Below are 22,706 nucleotides of genomic sequence, written 5' to 3'. Positions count from 1 at the left end.
CTGACTCTGGTTTTGAATAAATTCCCTATTGTTAGATAGTTGGTTACAAATCATATATGATTGCCCCAGAACTGAAAAGATACATCTCTCTATTGATTAAAGAATATCCGATTAAAGACTTAAAGAATTAAAAAAATAGCCATACTTTGGTCCTGGTCAACTTCTGGAGATAGAGATTTTGTCTATTTTAAAGATTCTTAGGTCAAGTATTTCTTCTCAGGATCAATTTATCTGTACCTGCTTCAGCAGATAAATTCTCTTGCTGTGCCCACTCTAACTTCCAAGGGGAATGCTTTTCTGCAGGAGGGCAAATTACCTCATTCATTGAAAGCAGCAACTGTTTCTCTTTTATTAAAGTGGCTTGACTTGGACCCTGATGTTCCAACTTATTTTAGGCCTGTTTTGTCATGACCTTTGTTCGCCAAACTAATTGAAAAAGTGGTATTGGCTCAATTAGATATTAATTTGACTATGGTTGGTACATTGGATGATTTTCAGTATGGTCTCCAAAAAGCTCATAATGCAGTCTTTGCTTGCATCGATTATGGAAATACTGTGGAGAGGATTGGAGCAACATGGTAGTAATTTATATGTTGAGTTGGATCTCTCCATGGCATTTGACATAGTTAATCATGAAATTTTAATATGATTGCAGTCTTTTGGTAGTTCTAAATCCATATTGAATTGGTTTATTTCCTGTTTAAAAGGGAGAAAACAGGAAGTTTAGATGGGTAAAACTACCTCCACTGCTCAACCTCTAGTTATGAAAATGCTGTAGGGATTGCTCCTGTTTGTTGTTCTTTCAATCTATATTTGTTTGCACTTTGTGAGGGATTAAGGTCCTTAGATGTTGTTTATGGATACATTGCAGATAACATTAAATTCTTCATTACAGTCAAAGTTTTTTTTGTCTGAGGCACTTTAACTGCAAGAGATGCTTGTTACTATTTCAGATTGGATGGCAGTAAATAAGCTTGTTCTGAAGGTGTCAAAAACTGAAACAATGTTAATAAGTCAAACTGTGTTTTCTGATAGACATTTTCAGATTTCACTCTGTAATTCTTTGTGTGACTTTAATTTCATGTGTGCATTTTGGGCATGTTAGATTCTACATTAACTTTTAAGCCACAGATTCATGAAGTAGTAAAGACTTTGTGTTTTAAGATGAGGATGTTAAGTGAGTTGAAGCCTCTGGTTAATTTTTCAGATTTCTGGAGTTTTTCTGAGTCTGATTTTGAGCAATCTTGATTTTAGTAATTCCGTGTTTGTGTCTTCTAGTTTAACGTGTTATTACAGGCTGCTGTAAATTCAGTAGTACATTTGTGAGGTGGAGTTTCTAAATTTGATCACATCCCTCTGCATCTGTGCTTTGCATTGCTTCCATCTAGAAGAATTAGTCACAGTGGTAGTGTTACCGGGTGGCTGACACTAGTTGGTAGGGTGCTTTAGGTACAGAAGACCCCTGGGCCTTTTAGAGCTGATTTAAATGAAAGGATAGGGTTGTGATTTGATGGTAGGCAGAAATGTAACTTTCACTTGCCCCCCCCTCCCCCCGCAAATAGCTGGTTTTCCTCCTTGTTGTCATCTCAAGTATTTCTGTCCAGAGACACCACTACCTGTGGAGTACTGGAGGCCATGTCCCCTCCAGTTATCAAGAAAGATGAGAGATCTTCACATAGAAGATGCTTTGAGGACACTAGCGAAATTCATACCTTAATGTTCTTGACAACACATGCCAATGAGGCACACAGTCAGTATACCCCAGCCTCTACCTGATGGTTGTTACTGCAAGCCTTTGGTATCAATATAAATTAGGACAAATCCTTCCTCTTCAGGAGGGAAATTGAAGGATGCTCAACCCCAATAGACTCTATTAATAAGAGATGTCAAAGATCACTGATCCACTCTCAATGTCAATTCATCCCCCATGTCTGAAGCAGCTTCTGGACCCATGGAGACTGATTGTGGGCATCCAATAGCTGAGCTAGATTCTTCTCTGCTCAGCACATCATCTCCCCTTCTCAAACTACTGAAATACTTCATTCCTCCCTGTTGTTGTTTTTTTTTTTTTGCATGCACAACAGTAGAGTTGTCAGACAGCATCCAGACTGCTTGGCCCCAATGAGAACAGTGAGCCTGACTGCTTGTCTCAAGCCTGTTGATGACCACTGGACCTGTCACAAGCCCACTGGCTGACTTATCTGACTGCAACATTGAGCCCCCCCCCCCCCCATCTTGAAGGCTCACATCAGTTGTCAGCCCTACCCATGCCCAGTCTAGAGGGCCTAAGGCTACCCCTTATGCCAGATTCTTGCTTGACAGCTACAAGACAAGGCTTGACCTTGCTAAGGCTGACAACAGACAAACCATAAGATCCTGGGACTGGGGAGACCACAAAGACTGTAATACCTGCTGGAACAGATGCATGTGAGCCCTGGCCCATGGAGCTTCAACGTAGCTACCATGGATCCCAGTACTTGTAGATAATCTCAGGCACAAAGACAATGCAGAAAGTGGGATAAGATCTTGACAATTGTTCTCAGAGCCATGAAGATTGAAGCCCCCAAGTACTTCAGAACATGCAAGGTGACAGGATTGCTCTTCTTATAGTTCACAACCCAGCTCAAGCTCTCCAGGTACTTGGCACTCCTGTCCATTGCCGAGTTCAACTCCTAGAGAGATATTTCCTGAATTAACTAATTGTCTAGATAAGGATGTGCCAGAATTCTCCCTTACCACAAGAAGGCCACCATTATTAGTGAGTCTCAAGAATATTCAATGAATCATGGACAGTCTGAAGGCAAAGGCTGAAACTGGGAATGCCTGTAGAATGCAAAAATGCGGGCGACCATATATGCCCGAGAGAGCTTCCTTTTTCTGACCATAACTGACCTGAAGGACATCCAAACGTGCTGATTGACCCCTTTAAAATCCAAAATCAGGTGGAACCATCCTATTCAGGAACCACAAAGTACACAGAATTCCGATTGGTTCTCCACTTGTTTTGAGGTACCAGGACATAGCATCCAAAGTCAATAGTGACTAGATGCAGTGCAATGCCAGGTGGTTGACTTAAGGTGGGCAAACCCATAGTTTTATCTCTGCTCCTGCCCCCTACCCTACCACCCTGCAAAACTAAAAAAAAGGCAATATCTGAGCTGGTAGGGGGTCCCCAAGCCCCATCAGCTGAAGACCTCTTCCTGGCAAGAATACTTGAACCCGGACAGCTGGTGGTAGTGTCTTTGAACTACTGCCACTGCTGACCCTCACACAACACAGCATGCACTGGGGGTGGGGGGGGGGGGCAGATGTGCCAGCTATGATTGCTCAGAGATGATGCTGTCAGCTTTGTAGACTGCAAGTCTTCCAACTGAGAAGTTTTTAGGCTAGCAGGGCTTGGGCATCTGTGCCAGCCACACTAGAGGAACACCAATTATGGATGGCCTGAGCCCAAAGTATGTGGGCCCTAGCCCACCGGTGGCTACACCACTGCTATAATGTCCTCCATATCTGCCTGTTTTTCTTCATTTTCCAAACCCCTGAACACATACACAAAAGGCACTTGGAACCCTCCAGGGATGGAAAACCCCACAGGTCCATACTGGATAGAAGTGCTAGTGTTATCCCCCCCCCCCCCCCCCCCCCCCCACCACCACCTTAGAAGGTACCAGGATAACCTTAATTGGGAGGGTCTGGACCCACTGGGTTTTGACCTCCTAGAAATCCAAAAGGGCCACCCCTGAGAAGAAGAGCGAGAGAACCGAGGCAGACTTCCAGCCAGAAGTGTCTGGCCTCCTTAAAGCTAGTGTAGCTCCTGTGGGCCTGCAAAGAGAAGCAAGGTCGATCCTCCAGCATCCTTAGACTCTCAAGTGATCAGCTTTTTCAACTCATCGCCAAAGAGGCAATGACCTCTAAAGCAAAGCTTACTCAAGACATGCCTTAGAGGTAGCGTCAGGTGCCCAATGCCAGAATTAGAGAAACTGCCATGCTATCATTGCCAAAGCCACTGACTGGGTAGAGCACTGGACCAAATCATGACCCCAGCCAGAAAACCACCTCCTCCTCCTCCTCCTCCCCCCCTTTTCTGAAGCTGTTGATTCCAAATCTAGCACATGGGCCATATATTCCCCATAGACCATCTGAATCACCCACACTGAACGAAGGCCTGTTTTGAGTGTTTTTTTTTTTTTTTAATGGTCCTGCAAGTCCATCGGTACACCACCCTCCACCAGGATGGTAGTCTGCAAGTTACCACAGCCACTAGGGCAACTACCTGGAGGACCTGAAAAAAGGTCACTCTCCAGAGCCAGAAGCTGGTAGAGTCTAGCCAGCACCTTAGTATTTTTGAGGTCAAGGTATGTATCCCACTTGGCCAACATCATAGACCAACGCACCTTTTTATTTATTTATATTTTGCTCACACCTTTTTCAGTAGTAGCTCAAGGTGTTACATTCAGGTACTCTGGATAGTTCTCTGTCCCAGGAGGGCTCACAATCTAAGTTTGTACCCAAGGCAATGGAGGGTTAAGTGACTTGCCCAAGATCACAAGGAGCAGCAGTGGGATTTGAACTGGCCACCTCTGGATTGCAAAACCAGTGCTCTAACCACTAGGCCACTCCTCACACAATGGCAAAGCTTTGGTTGGTTTGCAAAGACCCTCTAGACTAGGACTGCCTTCCACTGGTTTCTGACCAGCTGGCTCCAAAATCTGCAGTGACTCCAAGATGTGAAAAATGAAGGCACCCACAGCTCCTCTTTACAAAAGAGGTGTAGAACAGAGGACCCTTTCTTGTCCAAGGACAGCTTGCCTTCCTCTAGAGAACCCAGAAGGGGGGGGGGGGGGCATCCTCCAACTATTTGAAGAAACCCACCCCCGAGTCAATGGAGCCAACCAATCCAATCAAGCTCATCCCTTTTAATCTTCATCTATTTAGGGGCCAGGGCCCTCTCCTGCCAGATTGTTCCCATGAGGGAAAGCACTGTATCGATGCCAAGCTTCTGTATTACCGTAACTCCAGAAAAACCCTGGGACAAGCAAGAGCCTCAGATCTTCCTTTGGGAGCCACCCCCTCTCTGCTGTGAAGACTAGAAGACCCAGAGACCCAACCTGCTGGATACCTGTAGTCCTGTAGGGCATTCTGGGAAAAACATGTGGTCCCCATCAAAATGACTGCAGCTTCAGCCCCTCCCTCCCAACACAGGCACAAATGATTTACCTGCTCCAGTCAATTCCCATCCAAGCTGTTTCTCTTCCCCTCAGCCTAAGCTCTGTACTGCTACTTGTGTTGAATCCCAGCAGCTGCCACCAACAAGCATAAGTCTTATCGGCACATTTGCAGAAAACTTCTAAAGCTACATTAACCTTTTAAGTTATTTCCTTTTTTTAATTTAGCATCTACTGCTGACAAGGAAAACTGAAGAGGGATGGGGGGGGGGGGGGGGGGGGGGGGGGGGAAGGATGCCATGCACAGGTACATGGCTTCCTGTCTGGCTTCCTTTAGGTTCAGCTACAGACCAGAGGCTAACATCTCAGCCCCCCCCCCCCCCCCCAAAAAAAATAAATAAATAAATAAATAAACAAAACAACAACAGAATAGCACTACTGCCAGACTCCCCAGCTCAAAGAAAGGATTTCACTTCACAAGGACAGCAACCTCAAAACTGCTGCCCTGGGAGACAGTATGGGGACTGGTGTCCTTACGTCCTTGACTAGAGGAGCTAACTCACAAGTGTGGTCATCAAGATGTAATGCACTGGCTGGGACAGACTTAATTTTGTCCCACTGCATAGTCTTATATGTTTAAAAAAAATCACTAAGTCCATACATTAAATGGGGCAAAAGGCAGGGTTCGCTCAGCTTCATCAGTGGACATGGTGGAGCACCCTACCTGATGTCAAATTCAAGGCAGAGAAGAAAAAAAAAGAGCTACAGCCTTTTATAGCCAACAATAATCAGAGTGGCTGGAATATGTCTCTACATGTATTGAAAATACCTGTTGTGAAATGAATCCAGTAAGGTGCAAATAGTTTGCAATGTATTGATATATAACCATTATAGTTCAGGTCTAAAACCTGTGATATCACTATAATCAATAAGAGAGCAGGGACACCAACTAATTACTATCAAATCTAATGCAGGAAAACTCCTGAACAGGTCAGCAGCACCATATAATGTAACACAGATGTTTATACAACTGCTTGTGAGGGAACTGTACTCAGATACCTACAGCCACCTACATATTCCTTTTAGATGCCTTCTCTTCTACTTTAGATGCGAGTAATTTTGCATAATCCCATATTCTACTTCAAAGATACAGAACACAAAAGATATCTTTTATTTCAAGTACAAGTGACAATGAAAAATGTCTTTTACAGAAAAAAAAACTGTACACTTTAAAGCTTTCTCAGAAAGCTCACTTACATTTAGTATCCCCATAACTCTTATTGACAAAACAAGTGAACCTCAATTTAAAAAAAAAAAAAAAAAAAAAAAAATGAACATCCACATACAGATTCTAGGAAGAACAAATGTTTTTCCTCAGTCTAAATTAATTACTTACCCAAAATTCAATACAGAATAAAACCATTCCCCCCCCCCCTTTTCAGGTCACAAAAGAAAAGCTGTTATTTACAAAAAAAAGTGAACTGTATTACAGTTGATCTCTGTACTTTTCACAAAAAGCTGTGGATGACATCCCTTACATGTCAGAAGGTGAAGCTGAAGCTTACTCATGGCTAATTATACTCTGACAAGCTAGTATTCAACCTAGTTTAAGAATCAAGGGCCTCAAAGGCAGTATATCCAGTAACTGGAAGTATGCTTTTCTTTTCCACTAGTGATTTCTTGAGTTCCTCTTATACATGGCATACAAATGCATTAGGTAAATCACCAGTTAATTCTGAAATGCTCTTTCCTTAAACTGCCTGTTTCTTTTTAAATTACTTAATTCAATTTTTTTGGTTGCTAGTCTACTACAAATTTTAAAATGGAAAATCAATCTCCTACAAATGGCCATGTTTGAGCCCAGTGAAACTGTTGGTTAAAACCAAGCTCAACAGAAACCTGCACTAGGCAAGATTCCTAGCCGAGTTCTCTATTAGTATACGCCTTCAATAGTAAGACAATACTCAGAACTCAATACCCATCTTTGTTAAATGACATTCCTGTCATTCATGTTCAAAGTTTTTCCCATCTCATTTTAATTCAGTTCCCAGTGACAAAATCTGTTGAAATTCTGAAGACCATCTTCATCCATAATTTCCATCATTGTTCCAGCTTATGGGGAAAGAGACTGTCATGTTTTTGTACAGTGTTTGCACAAACGTGTTCTTTAATAAACTTAAGTTCTTCATCCTTATGGATGAGCTGTAGAGCTCTTTACGAAGTGAAAGCATAATGCCTGTGAAATGGAGGAAAGGGAAACAGTTACAACCAAGGTCACCAAAAACCATTTCCTGTCTCACAACACTGTAATGGTACCTTCAAACTATAAACCCCTTCCTTTCTACCTTGTAGTTAGACATGGTCACTACTTCTGTAATAAGAAAACATATATTACCACTTCTCAGGATAAACTTTTATTTCCAAAGTCTTATCTTTGATCTAAATCACACTAGCAGGGGTGATAACAGATTTCTCCACTTCCGAAAAGACATCAAAATGGGCTGATTCAACAAGTTCCAGGTCATGAATACTTCCCCTAGGTACGCTATTTACCAAGTTCCATTTATATTTATCTTCTAACCCCTGTAAATACCAGAACCAGCCAGATCTGTACCTCTCACTGTTCAGGTAGGTCTGTATACAAGGAATTAGGAAAACTTGTGTATCTGTCTATTAAGAAAAGTCAAAGTTCCATGTACAATAGTGCCTGGAATACAGACAGATGCAACAAATTTGCTTACCTAATCAAGAAACCAGAGTTGCTTACCTGTAACAGAGGGGTGACATCATCTGTGATGGCTCCACTGTGGTTTTCTTCCAGCTCAAGATGAGCTTTAGGCTTCTCTTGAGCATGTCCTCCCCATCCTCCCCCGCTAAGTCAGCTCCACAGTATACATACGAGATGATCATTGGAAAGTCGAGGGGTTAGAGGGTAAGTGTGGCTGCATTTCCACGCTGTCTATGGAGAACTCATAGATAAGCAACTCCACTTTCTCCACAGAAAAGCAGGGAATATGCACACACTTGTGGTGACTCCCTAGCCAAGTGCAAGCTGCATCCAGGCAGTATGCTTGGTGCACATGTGGATGAAGGACCATGTGGCGGCTATGCCAATGTCCATAAATAGGTGCAGAGTGAAAGGGAGCCATTGAGGCTGTGGTGGTGTGGAGAATATAAGGGTGTTGCAGCAGAGAACCTCCTTGGCTTGACAGTAACAGATACCCAACTGGAGATGGTATGCTTAGAAGCCAGGATTATTGGGGCTGTAGGTGATAAAGAACTGCTAAGTCTGACAAATTCTGTGTAACTTGGAGGTAAAACAAGAGGGCCCTCCTGCAGTCCAAAGTGTGGAGGGCTTGCTCCACTGGTGATGCATGAGGGGCAGGGGAAAAGGAGGGCAGCGTGATAGATTAAGGTGGAAATCACAACCTTTGGAAAGAATCTGGAATTAGTGCGTTGTAGAATTCTGTTAGGTAGAAACTGAACACAGGGCAGAAAAGTGACCAAAGCCTGAAGCCTGCTAATGTGTCTGGCAGACAAATAGCAATCAGAAACACTGTCTTCCAGGTAAGATGCTGGACGGGAAGGGCTATCCCAGGAGTTGGGCAAGTCCAAGGTTGAGGTCCCAGGAAAGATGGGCAGAGCAGCAGGTGGAGATTCATGAATCCTTTCATAAAAACCTGGAGACCAGTAGATGGGTGGAGACCTGCTAGTCATCTACAGGGGCATGGTAGGCTGCGATTGGTGCCAGGAGAGCATGGATGGAGGTGGTTTTGAGGCAGGAGGTAGGTCAAAACACTTGCGTGTTCTGCCATACCAAGGTATCCAAGTTCATTGATGCTACAGCCCTAGCATGCATCTGTGGAAACTGTAGGGGTAGGTGTGTGTCAAAACTTTTTTTTTTAATTAAAAGAATGTAAACATAATCCATTATGTTTTGGAGGCTTGCTTTCAAAACTGTGACAGTTGCTAAGGCCACAAATAGATTCTGCACCAATTTTCTAGGGGCCATGGCTTCTCTGAAAATTGTTCAACAAAAAAAAGAACTAGTTGATATCGTGTAAAGTACATTGCCTGCAGTTTCAGTATAGGTGAAAACTGGTATTTGTTCACGCTTTCAGCAGGTTTTCCCTGGTCAAAACCTTGTGCCTAGTTTTGAAAATGATAAACAGCTGTGGTGTTTGTTGCCTTGCCTAATCCTATGCCAATCAGCTCTGTGAAAATATAGGTAAAAGCACGTGTGGAAACATATCTGCTTTTTTCTTACATACAAAGTATTAAGTGCTGTCAAGTCAGTGTCACCTCATGGCATCTGTTAACTGCTGACGTTTGTACTAATTCATTGCATTGCTGGTCTCCTTGTTTTTTGCTGATCTTCAAACTTGTCAAGCATAATGTCTTTTTCTAAGGTTCTCTCTCTTCATGATGTATCCAAAGTATGAAAGTTGAAGTCTTGTCATTTGAGCATCCAGGTATGCAGTTTCTAAAAACTCTATTATCCAGATAAATAAACCTATGTAAAAGGTTTTAGTTTAGAAAATTTCACTCTATTCACAATTTGTAATATGTCTGCAATCTCCACAGATAAAAATGACAGGGATGTGAACAGACTTGCTTGGAGCCTGGCTCATTTCTAGCATTGTTTACTTGTCAACTGATGTAGTTTTACCTGCATATAATAATTGTAAACCACTTTGATGGTACCAGAGAGAGGTAGAATATCAAATCCCATTACCCTTACCCATGCTGTCTGACTGTGCTCATGATATGATTTCCTGGCAGCAGGGTTTTTGGCGCCTAGGACAGTGTGTTTGATGTCCTGTGAGAGGGGAGCAGCTTGTTTGGATATTATTATTACTACATTTGTACCCCACGCTTTCCCACTCAAAGCAGGTTCAATGCGGCTTACATAGTAATAGGGATTACAGGATATTGATGAGAAAATAAAAAATATAACAGAATAACAAAAGTGAAAGGTAGGTAAAGAGGGAGAGGGGTGAAGGAGTAGGAGAGGTGTGAGCAAGGGTAGAAGAGGCAGGAGGGGGATGGGTACAGGATAAGCAAATGGAATTTTGGTTGGAAAGATAGCCAAGGGCATTGTCTCTTGGATATGTGATGGGTAGTAGGATTCATAGAATTAGTTGGGTCATTAGGATAGGCTTGCTTGAACAGATGGGTTTTTAGTGATTTCCGGAAGGGTAGATAGCCACTGATTGATCTGATAGTTCTTGGGAGGGCATTCCAGAGTTGGCTACTGCAATTGGGGTAATGTAGATTGAGGTAAGTGCGTGAAGTTACAGATTTGTTTCTGGTGGGAAGGTCAATCAGATTAAACATATAGCTCAGAGATTGTCCTGCTCAGCCTCCAGGAAGTTTAAGGAGATGGAGGTGGTGGCTGTGTTTATGGGAGAGTAAGCTCAACTGATGGCAAGGCAGAAGAGAAAGCAGGTGGAGGAAACCAGAGTTGTCTGGGTCATGTGGGTTCTGCCAAGATAAGTTAAGCCTGGTCCCAAACAGTCTTCTGTAGAACCTGGAAGATGAGAGGAGTTGAGGGTATGCATATAGGAGTCTCCAAGTCCATGAAATGGAGAAGGCATCAAAAACAGCCTCTGTGGTGGGCATGAGGAAAGAACTAAAAGGCGGCATACTTCATGTTCTCCATGGTGGCAGAGAGGTCCATATCCCGGGTGTCTCCAGTGCTCGAAGAGGGTGGAAGCAATAGCCGAGCTGAAGACCACTCATGGGGACTGAGCTTTCTGCTTAGGGTGTCCGCAAGGTGATCAAGTTCCCTTGGCAGGTAGGTGGTCTGAATGCAGGTAGGGACGGTAAGAATGAGTGTCCAAATGCACTAGGCCTTAATTCAGAGAGTGCAGAAATCCAAGCCTCCTTGTTTTGTTTAATTTTTATTCTGTCTTTATCCAAGGCAGATTCCAGAAAACATATAATCAAACAATTTTGTGCACTACCCAGGGTTGGTAGACCCAGAAGGCATAGAGAATGGCTCGGAGCTCCAACTGACTGATTTGTAGTTTCTGCTCTTGGAAAGATCATTGGCCTTGGGTCCTGAGGTGTGGCAGATGGGCCCCCCCAGCTGTACAGCAAGGCATTGGTTGTGAGGGTAAGCTGAGCCTGTGGAGACTGGAAAGGGCAGCCAGCGCCGAGGTTGTGTAGGGAGCGCTACCACGGAGAGTGTTTGAGAGCCATGAGAAGAACTTGCTTAGAGAGAAATTGGTGGCTCTGGGTCCAATACATCTTGAGATGCCAATGAAGGGGTCACATGTGGACCCGTGCATGTGAGATGACAAACAGCAAATGCCATATAGTTGAGGACATACAGAATGTTGCTTGCCAAGGTGCGGTGCATCACAGATGCATCCCCGCAGGTAGGAAATGCTCTCACTTAAGACATAAGCATCGCCACACTGGGACAGACCAAAAGTCCATCTAGCCCAGCACCCTGTCTCCAACAGTGGCCAATCCAAGTCACAATCACATGACAAGATCCACGGAGCAAAGCATTTTGTACTGCTTGTCCAAGGAATAGTGGATTTTTCCCTATGTCCATTTAATAACATTCTATGGCCTGTTCCTTTAGGAAGCTGTCCAAACCTTTCTTAAACTCTGCTAAGCTAACCGCCTTAACCACATTCTCTGGCAACGAATTCCAGAGTCGAATTACGCACTGAGTAAAGAAAAAGTTTTGGTTTTAAACTTTCTGCACTCCAGCTTTATTGCATGCCCCCTTGTCCTAGTATTTTTGGAAAGCGTAAACAGACGCTCCATATCTATCTTTTCCACTCCAATCATTATTTTATATAACTCTATCATATCGCCCCTCAGCCGCCTTTTCTCCAAGCTATAGAGCCCCAGCCGCTTTAGCCTGTCCTCATATGAAAGTCATCCCATTCCCTTAATCATCTCTGTCGCCCTTCTCTGCACCTTTTCTAATTCCACTATATCTTTTTTGAGGTGCGGTGACCAGAAATGAATACAATACTCTAGGTGAGGTCGCACCATGGACCGATATAGTGGCATTATAATATCCTCATTTTTGTTCTCCATCCCTTTCCTAATAATACCTAACATTCTATTTGCCTTCTTAGCCACAGCAGCACACTGAGCAGAAGATTTCAACGTATCATCATCGTGATTTATGAGTACTATGATGAAGAGTAGACTGGGTTAGGGTGAGGTGGGCTCATCAATTTCGAGAAGTCCCAGCAAATGAAGTAAAGCCATGGTTGCTTGCAATGTGTGAAGGATTTCCATGATCCGATGATGCAACAAGGAGCCAGTTGTCATTGTATAGAAAGATGGAAGTGCCTGTCCCTATGGAAGTGAGTGGCAACGACTTCTCGACACTTAAGACTCTGGATGAGGAGGCAAGGCAAAGAGAAGGACTATGTATAGGACATGGAATCAAGGAATCAAAAACGTATGAAGCGCCAGTGCTGTGGGTGAAAATATCCTTGAGGTCCACTGACACCAGCCAACTATTTTGGACCAACGCTAAGCACAAACATCACAAGGGAGTTTATCACAGAATTTCTCTTTCTTAAGAAAAAAAGTCAAGTTCTCTCTAACGTCGAAAATGAGGTGGAGGCCTCCCTCCCCTCTTTTTTTCAGGATAAGGAAGAATCTGGAGTAGAAGCCAGTCTCCTGATGGTCTGAGGAAGCTCCACCTCTGCTTTGTTGTGTAGTAGGGTCTTCAGTTCTGCAACAAGGATGGGAACATGACGCCCTGGCATGCTGGGTAAGGGACACTGGAGTGGAGTACAGCACACCCTCTAGCTGCTGCAGATGGGACTGCTGGTAGTGAATAATCTGTAGCTGGTGTACAATGAGTTTTGGGATCTTTCCACAGCAGCACAGAGAAATGGGACTTGGATGATCTACTGTGCTTGACAACGGATTCATACACCATGGAATGGTGGACAGTCGCATGTGGTGATAGCCCAGGGCTCTGTATACCCTGTCTTGTAAGTGCCAAATGTCAGGGAGGTAGAATTGGTGGAAGGTATCTTCCACAGGCTTCGCTGCAGATCCTGACAGAAAGGGAAGACAAGGATTTCTTTTTGCATTGGACTGAAGAATGGAGAGAAAGTCCACTTCTCCAACAATCCTGAGTAGGGGGCCAGATCCAAGGCTTTGGGAATCTTCTGAAGAAGGCAGGGGTAAGGATGATTACTCCTACAAAGTCATCATCCTGCAAGTTGCCCTGTGCTGTTGATGCTGGGAGAGGATCATAAGCAGCTTCCCCTGGAAGGAAGACCCTAGTCAGACCCCAAGACAAGCTGTCATCATGCACTGACATGGCAAGGGAAAAATAAGCACAGATGTTGGTAGGGAGGGTGAGGGAGCCTCAGAAATGAGAGGGGATGAGGGTTGCTAAGGATACACAAGACACGCCTAATCTGGATACTCTATGATGGCCTTGATGAGAAAGAGGCTGAGAAGATAGCTGAGGTGGGTGGGTCTTGAAATGCCATGGTGTCCTGTACAAAAGCTATAATAGAGTAAGGAAGGCTCCAGCAGTAGCCTGTGATAGACGAGGGGGCTGCAATAGCTGGCTCCAGGGTGAGGAGAAGCATGGAATGAGCACTCTTCGGGGGGGGGGGGGGGGGGGGGCCTTTTTGCCCCAATGAAAGACAAGATTTGTCCTTCAGTTTTAACCACATGCAAACTACTCTGGGGAAGCGGAGTGCTGTTGGCACTTTTTCCAGCTTGAGAATATGAGCCGCAGCAGTCACCCTGCATGTTCCTTGCTGACCATCAGACACAAGGGCAGTGTGGGGATAGAGCAGCAGCTCAGCAGGTGCAAGCCTTTGAGCAGACACTGAATCTCCCACCTGCAGAGAAGAAACTACTGCTATTTGGGCAGGAGGGGTACTAGATGCTGCATAGCCTGCCATCCATTGATGGAGAACGGACTGAAAAAGGGGTGAGGGGAGGGGGTCATGGTAGCCATGCAGTCCAAAGCACACAGCTGTGTTTGGAAGCGTACACACTAGAGGAGGTTGTAATAGACAGCTGAAGGAGGAACATAAGTATATATGTATTGCCATATTGGGATAGACCGAAGGTCCATCAAGCCCAGCATCCTGTTTCCAACAGTGGCCAATCCAGATCACAAGTACCTGGCAAGATCCCAAAACAGTACAATACATTTTATGCTGCTTATCCTAGAAATAGGCAGTGGATGTTCCCCAATTATGGCCTTTTTTTTTTAGGAAGCTTTCAAAACCTTTTTTAAACCCCACTAACTGCTTTCACTACATTCTCTAGCAACGAATTCCAGAGTTTAATTACACGTTCAGTGAAGAAATATTTTCTCCGATTCGTTTTAAATTTACTACTTTGTAGCTTCATTGCGTGCCCCATAGTCCTAGTATATTTGGAAAGAGTAAACAAGCGATTCATGTCTACCCGCATACTACCCTCAGCCATCTCTTCTCCAAGCTGAAGAGCCCTAGATGCTTTACCCTTTCCTCACAGGGAAGCCGTCCCATCCCCTTTATCATTTTCATCACCATTCTCTGTACCTTGTCTAATTCCACTATATCTATTTTGAGATGTAGTGACCAGAACTGAACACAATATTTGAAGTGCGGTCGCACCATTGAGCGATACAAAGGCACAACGTTCTCATTTTTGTTTTCCATTCCTAATAATACCTAACATTCTATTTGCTTTCTTAGCCGTCGCCACACACTGAGCAGAGGGTTCCATACCTACATCCCTTTCCTGGTGGCCAACTCCTAATGTGGAACCTTGCATTACGTAGCTATAGTTCGGTTTCCTCTTTCCCACATGCATCCCTTTGCACTTGCTCACATTAAATGTCACCTGCCATTTGGATACCCAGTCTCCCAGTCTCGTTAAGGTCCTCTTGTAATTTTTTCACAATCCTCTTGCAATTTAACAACTTTGAATAACTTTGTGTTGTCAGCAAATTTAATTACCTCACTAGTTACTCCCATCTCTAGATCATTTATACATATGTTAAAAAGCAACAGTCTAAGCACAGACCCCTGAGGAACTCCACTATCTACCCTTTTCCATTGAGAATAGGGACCATTTAACCCTACTCTCTGTTTTCTATCTTGTAACCAAGTTTTTAATTCACAACAGTATACTACCTCCTATTCCATGACTCTCCAATTTTCTCTGGAGTCTTTCATGAGGTACTTTGTCAAATGCCTTTTGAAAATCTAGATCTATAATATCGACCGGCTCACCTTTAGCCACATGTTCGTTCACCCCTTTCAAAGAAATATAATAGATTGGTGAGGCAAGATTTCCCTTCACTAAATCCATGTTGGCTTTCTCTCATTAATCCATGCTTTTGAATATGCTCTGTAATTTTGCTCTTTATAAAACAGTCTCTACTATTTTGCCCAGCACCAAAGTCAGGCTCACCGGTCTACAATTCCCCGGACCACCTCTGGAACCTGTTTTAAAAATCAGCGTTACATTGGCCACCCTCCAATCTCCCGGTACGTGCCATGTTTGATTTTAAAGATAAATTACATTTTACTAACAGTTCTGCAAGTTAATTTTTCAATTCTATCAGTACTCTGGGATGAATACTATCCAGTTCAGGTGATTTGCTACTCTTCAATTTGTCAAACTGCGCCCCATTACATCTTCCAGGTTTATAGAGATTTCATTCAGTTTCTCTGACTCGTCAGCTTTGAATATCTTTTCTGGCACCGGTATCTCTCCCAAATCTTCCTCAGTGAAGACCAAAGCAAATCTCTCCGCTATGGCTTTGTCTTCCCTGCGTGCCCCTTTTACTCCTCGGTCACCTAGCAGTCCAACCAATTCTTTTGCCGGCTTCTTGTTTTTAATATACCTTAAAAAAAAAAAAAAGTACTTTGTGTTTTTTTGCCTCCAACACAACCTTTTTTTCAAAGTCCCTCTTTGCCTTCCTTATCAGTGCTTTGCATTTGACTTGACATTCCTTATGCTGTTTCTTATTGTTTTCTGTCAGATCCTTCTCCCATTTTCTGAAGGACTTTCTTTTAGCTGTAATAGTTTCCTTCACCTCACTTTTTATCCATGCCGGCTCTCAGTTGGTTTTCCTTCCTCCTTTAATATACAGAATATATGTGGTCTAGAATTTTTCCTCCTCTTGTTCGCTCCTGTACCAGGTAGGGAGAGGCGCACACAAAGCACGTGGAGTACAGACAAAATTAAACTGAGAACTGGATTGACCTCTGCCAGCATGGGAAGGGGAGGAACGTGCTCAGAAGCCTGAAGCTTCTCTTGAGTTGGAGAGCTCCACAACAATGGATCCATCATGGATAATGTTACCAAAAGCATGCCTGCATCTTCCCTATCGCAAGTGACATTCAACATGGATAGAGAAATTAAACAATGTTCTCTAGGCGGCCAAAGCTTTCTAGAATGATGCACCTTACATATGTAGAACATCTCAATTCCATATAATGTTTTAAAATTAGGAACGGTCAGCTCACAGATGAAAGAGCTTGAATTTTTGAGGACTAATACCCTACTTTTGTCAAAGAGCACCTGCTTCTGGTAAGCAGCATCATTTCTTCCAAGGACAAGCAGGATATTTAGCCCTTCGAAATGAGAAGCATGCGCTACAGCTGCTTTTAAGAAAAAAAAAAAGGGAGGGGGGAAGGACAGGAACACTAACAGGTAATCCTGGTTTTTATATTAATAAAAAAGATTTTACACTTGAAACTAAGTAGGCCCCAGGGCAAAGAGCTGGATTCTAAAACCTCAATGAGAAATTTCATAGGACAGGCTGAGCCAACACATCATGACCCTGGGAATCCCTTCCCAACAGTAATGCAATACAAATAATCACAGCCTTGCAGATTTCTTCCATAAAGAAACTTAGGTGGGCCAACACTTATCATAGTTATGTGCGACCATCTCTAGAAAAAGGTGACTAAAGTCACCAGAAACAAATTAATTCTGTTGAAGTAAAAATTTGTAATACAACATTCCAAACTTCAAACCCCATCCTTTTATTACAGAGGAACTTCAAACATTTTCAGACTCCTTATAAAATAAAATTTGCTGTGGACAATATTGGAGGGGTAGAGAAGCAGCAAGAGTCTCCTAAGTTCTTGAGCTACCCTCCTAGATTTAATGAAAATTTGGTGAGGCCTGTACTAGGGGAAATACAAAAATTGAGGGAAGGGCAGAGTGCTAGCAGTCAACCTCCCCCCTCTTGGTCACAGCCCCATGCTGACTGAGTTATTTTGTCTCTGTAGGCCAAAGACCTAGTAGTAGTAGTAGTAGGTCCAATCCTTGGACTAGGAATTCCTCTCTACCTCTCTGGTTCTCTCCCAGATGCATCAACTAAGCTGTAGGCTCAACCTTAGGGAACAGTCCTCTCAACTTGTGCTCTAGGGACCCAGGCCACACACAAGCTGCAACAATCCGCTGTAGGAACAGAATACTTGCAAGTTCCTGGACTGCACCAATCCTTATACTGTTAGAGATGGCGGCAGAGAACACTCTTTCAGATGTTAGTTGGGAAACAACTCACTCATCTAGTCTAGTAGGATGATAAACAGGATCAACTTGTTCAAATGCAATTAAAGGAAAAAGTTATGTCTTGCTTGATAACTTTCTTTCCTTTAGTCCTATCAGACCAATGGGTTGTGTCCTCATACCAGTGGATAGAGACAGGAAGAAAATAGTTCTTGTGACTCTCAAGGGTATTATGCAGCACAGAATGCTTGGTATTTAGAATAGCCAAGCAATGGTAGTCAAAATCTGTCTGATGGCCAATATAGAAACTTCAAGACTAAGTAATTCAATCAGGTAAACCTTACCAGCTAGTGAGGCATATACTCTACTAACCTGTAGATATTTCACAGAGTCAGGAGATGTGCAACATAAAATAGGTTAGGAAAAACATACAAGTAGAATCCATCCTATCTGAAAAATACAGCTTACAAACAAAATAAAATTAATCAACCAGGGAGAGATTCTGAACTGGTCTGATAGGACTAAAGGAAAGAATGTTATCAGGTAAGATAACTTTTCCTTCCATAGCAGCCTATCAGAACAGACCAATGGGATGTAGTAAAGCAGTGTCCCCAACATAAGGTGGGACTAAAAGATCTAAACACTCAAAGAGAAAGAATTTTGACCTGTACAGTTCATCCAGTCTGCCCAACAAGATAAACTCATTTTACATGGTATGTGATACTTTATATCTGAGTTTGATTTGTCCTTGCCATTCTCGGGGCACAGACCGTAGAAGTCTGGACAGCACTGTTCGTGTACTAAGTTCTGAAGCTAACGCCAAAACCCCTTAATATTTATACTCCAGCCCATCCATATCTATTTAGTCACGATCAAGGCATAGACCGTAGAAGTCTGCCCAGCACCGTTCGTGTACTAAGTTCTGAAGCTAACGTCAAAACCCCTTAATATTTATACTCCAGCCCATCCATATCTATTTAGTCACAATCAGGGCATAGACCGTAGAAGTCTGCCCAGCACCGGTTTTGCTTCCCAATTACCAGCATCGCCACCTAATCTCCGCTAAGATTCCGTGGATCCATTCCTTCTAAACAGGATTCCTTTGTGTTTATCCCATGCACATTTGAATTATAGTTGCTTCCCATGTCTGTCTCAATAGCACACTATGGACTTTTCCCCCAAGAATTTGTCCAAACCTTTTTCAAACCCAGATGCACTAACCGCTGTTAACATATCCTCTCTACCTAGTAGAGAGAACCAAGAGCAAATAGAAGGGATCTGGAAGAGAAAATGTAAGGAAGAGGAGAAGGATGCAATTCCCAGGATAAGAACGAATAACAGAATATAGCACTGACACACCATGGAAGACATGCACAGACCAAGAACCAAACTGATGTTTTCCTTGAAAGAGTCTTTGAAGGCAACAGTCCAAGACTAAGGTACATCTATGAAGGTAATATAGCAACTAGAGAGCTGCACGGGAGAGGGGATAGCAGGATTCCTGCAGGTACCAGGGGAATCCCACGGGGATGGACCTGGGCCCCAAGTGCCTTCGCTTACCCGAGCACAGGGTGCCCTCCCGGCACATACCTCAAGGCACCCTGATCAAGTGGCTTCCTCGGGGCAGGAAAGATCCCCACTTTCCTGTCCACTGACATGGCATTGATCCTCTCCGTTTTTAAAAAAATGGAAATCTTGCGAACCCACTGCTGGATGGATGGAGTTGGGATGATAACAAGTTTAAGCCATTTAGATGAGTCTCTGTTTTCCATTTCTCATGTAGCTGTCAGATGTACACTCAAAATAAAGCAAGCAAACCCATCTACGAGCTGTGCTGAATCCATGCTGCTGTTCTTGATTATTGGTGCCATTTTTATTTAATCTCACTTATTTTCAAACATGCCGGCTTGTGCAGCATACAATGTACACAGAGGAAGTATAACAATAACTTTTCATAGGTAGAATAAGTAATTTGTTATAAATCGGAATCAGTAAGTCATTTGGAGGGGCTGGTTATAGGTACACCCTAGCACTGTTGTATTCATGCAGAGATTTTTCTCCTGATAAAGGGCCACTAAAACAGACATCTTATGAGAATCAGGTGCTCAACATTCAGAGTAGCGAAGATACTTACCTGTAACAAGTATTCTCCGAGGACAGCAGGCTGATTGATTGTTCTCACAATTCGGTTGTCGTCCACGGCGCCCCAGGAACCGGAAAGAAATTTTGCCAGCAAAAATAAAAACTTTCGGGAAAGTTCCGTCATGCAAGCAGGACAGACCGCTCATGCGCAAATCACTTCCTGCCCACCGCACGAGCGCGTCTCCTTAGTTTAATAAAAAAGCATATAAACAAGAAACAACAATAACAACTCCTCCAAAGGGGAGGAGGGCGGGTTTGTCAGAACAATCAACCTGCTGTCCTCACAATTGGGTATCCCTAGCATCCAGGCTCACTCAAAACAATGAACATTGGTCAATTGGGCCTCGCAATGGCGAGGACATAAAGATTGACCTGAAACCAAAATGAACTGAGTGCAGCCTGGAACAGAATCATAATGGGCCTAGGGGGGTGGAGTTGGATTCTAAACCCCGAACAGATTCTGCAGCACCACCTGCCCAAACCGACTGTCGCGTCAGGTATCCTGCTGAAGGAAGTAGTCAGATGTGAATGTGTGGACCGATGACCACGTCGCAGCCTTGCAAATCTCTTCAATGGAGGCCGACTTTTAAGTGGGCCACTGACACAGCCATGGCTCTAACATTATGAGACGTGACGTGACCCTGTAAGGTCAGCCCAACTTGGGCATAAGTGAAAGAAATGCAATCTGCTAGCCAATTGGAGATTGTGCGTTTTCTGATGGCAACTCCCCTCATGTTGGGATTGAAAGAAAGGAACACTGGGTGGACTGTCTGAAGGGCTTCGTCCACTCCACATAAAAGGCCAATGCTCTCTTGCAGTCCAGGATATGCAAACTGCTTTCACCAGGATGGGTATGAGGACGGGGAAAAAATGTTGGCAAGACAACTGACTGGTTCAGGTGGAACTCCGACACCACCTTTGGCAGGAACTTAGGGTGAGTGCGGAGAACTACTCTATTGTGTTGAAATTTGATATAAGGTGCATAAACTACCAAGGCCTGAAGCTCACTGACTCTACGAGCTGAAGTAACAGCCACCAAGAAAATGACCTTCCAGGTCAAGTACTTCAGATGGCAGGAATTCAGTGGCTCAAAAAGAGCTTTCATCAGCTGGGTGAGAACGACGTTGAGATCCCATGACACTGGTGGAGGTTTAACTGGGGGCTTTGATAAAAGCAAACCTCTCATGAAGCAAACAACTAAAGGCTGTCCAGAGATAGGCTTAGCCTCTCTACACGGCGATGATAGGCACTAATCGCAATAACGTGAACTCTTATGGAGTTGGTTTTGAGACCAGGCTCTGACAAGTGTAGGAGGCATTCAAGCAGGGTCTGTGTAGGACAAGAAAGAGGATCTAGGGCCTTGCTGTCACACCAGACGGCAAACCTCCTCCATTTGAAAGAGTAACAAGTAGAATCTTTCCTGGAAGCAAGCAATACTCGAAAGACACCCTCTGAAAGACCCAAGGAGGTGAATTCTAAGCTCTCAACATCCAGGCTGTGAGAGCCAGAGACTGGAGGTTGGGATGCAGAAGCAACCCCTCGTTCTGGGTGATGAGGGTTGGAAAACATTCCAACCTCCACGGTTCCTTGGACAACTCCAGAAGAGGAGGAAACCAAATCTGGCGCGGCCAAAAGGGAGCTATCAGAATCATGCTTCCACAGTCTTGCTTGAGTTTCAGCAAAGTTTTCCCAACTAGAGGTATGGGAGGATACACATACAGAAGGACTGTTCCCCAATGCAGGAGAAAGGCATCTGATGCTAGTCTGTCGTGGGCCTGGAGCCTGGAACAGAACTAAGGGACTTTGTGATTGATCCGAGTGGCAAAAAGATCCACCAAGGGGGGAGTGCCCCATGCTCGGAAGATCTTTCGGGCTACGCCCATGTTCAGTGACCACTCGTGAGGTTGCATTATTCTGCTCAGCCTGTCGGCCAGACTGTTGTTTACGTCTGCCAGATAAGTGGCTTGAAGAAACCTGCCATGAAGGCGTGCCCAAAGTCACATCTGGACGGCTTCCTGACACAGAGGGTGAGATCTGGTGCCCCCCTGCTTGTTGGTGTAATACATGGCAACCTGGTTGTCTGTCTGAATTAAGATTACTTGGTTGAAGAGCATTCCAGATCGCTCTTAACTCCAGGAGAATGATCTGGAGACCTTTTTCCTGAAAGGACCAAGCTCCTTGAGTGTGAAGCCCATCTACATGAGCTCCCACCCCAGGAGGGATGCATCCGTCAGCACTTTTTGTGGCTGAGGAAATTGGAATGGACGTCCCAAGGTCAAATTGGGCCAAACCATCCACCACTGCAAGGAATTCCGAAAGTTGGTGGACAGTTGGATCACATCCTCTAGACTGCCCGCACCTTGATACCACTGGGAAGCTAGGGTCCATTGAGCTGATCTCATGTGTAGACATGCCATGGGAGTTATGTGAACTGTGGAGGCCATGTGACCCAGAAGTCTCAACATCTGCCGAGCCGTGATCTGTTGAGACGCTCGAACCACAGACACTAGGGACAGGAGATTGTCTGCCCCTCGCCTTGGGGAGAAAAGCTCGAGCTGTGTGTTCCAACAGTGCTCCAATGAACTCCAATTTCTAAACTGGGGTGAGATGGGACTTGGTATAATTGATCATGAACCCCAGTAGTTCTAGCACCTGAATAGTCATTCGCATGGACTGCAAAGCACCCACCTCCGATGTGCTCTTCACCAGCCAATCATCGAGATAAGGGAAGACATGCACTCCCAGTCTGCGTAGCGATGCTGCAACTACAGCCAGGCACTTAGTAAACACTCTAGGCGCAGACGCCAGACTACAGTACTGAAAGTGCTGCGTTCCTAGTCGAAACCGACGATACTTCCTGTGAGCATCGAGATATGGGTATAAGTCCTTTAAGTCCAGAGAGCATAGCCAATCGTTTTCCTGAAT

At 44.1% G+C, this 22,706-nt stretch overlaps 1 protein-coding gene across 2 annotated transcripts in view; it reads right to left on the bottom strand.

Moving 5' to 3' along the window:
* Positions 1–6,368: 6,368 nt before the first annotated feature.
* DEDD2 (death effector domain containing 2) overlaps positions 6,369–22,706 on the bottom strand; it is a 76,911-nt gene continuing 60,573 nt past the window's right edge. For both annotated transcript variants that reach the window (XM_030213602.1, XM_030213603.1), the window contains exon 6: positions 6,369–7,401. The gene's annotated coding sequence lies outside the window, so the exon portion shown is untranslated. The remainder of the gene's footprint in view (positions 7,402–22,706) is intronic.

Source organism: Microcaecilia unicolor, chromosome 8, assembly GCF_901765095.1.
Source record: "Microcaecilia unicolor chromosome 8, aMicUni1.1, whole genome shotgun sequence".
Lineage (NCBI taxonomy): Eukaryota > Metazoa > Chordata > Amphibia > Gymnophiona > Siphonopidae > Microcaecilia > Microcaecilia unicolor.
This window is presented reverse-complemented; position numbering and strand designations above follow the sequence as displayed.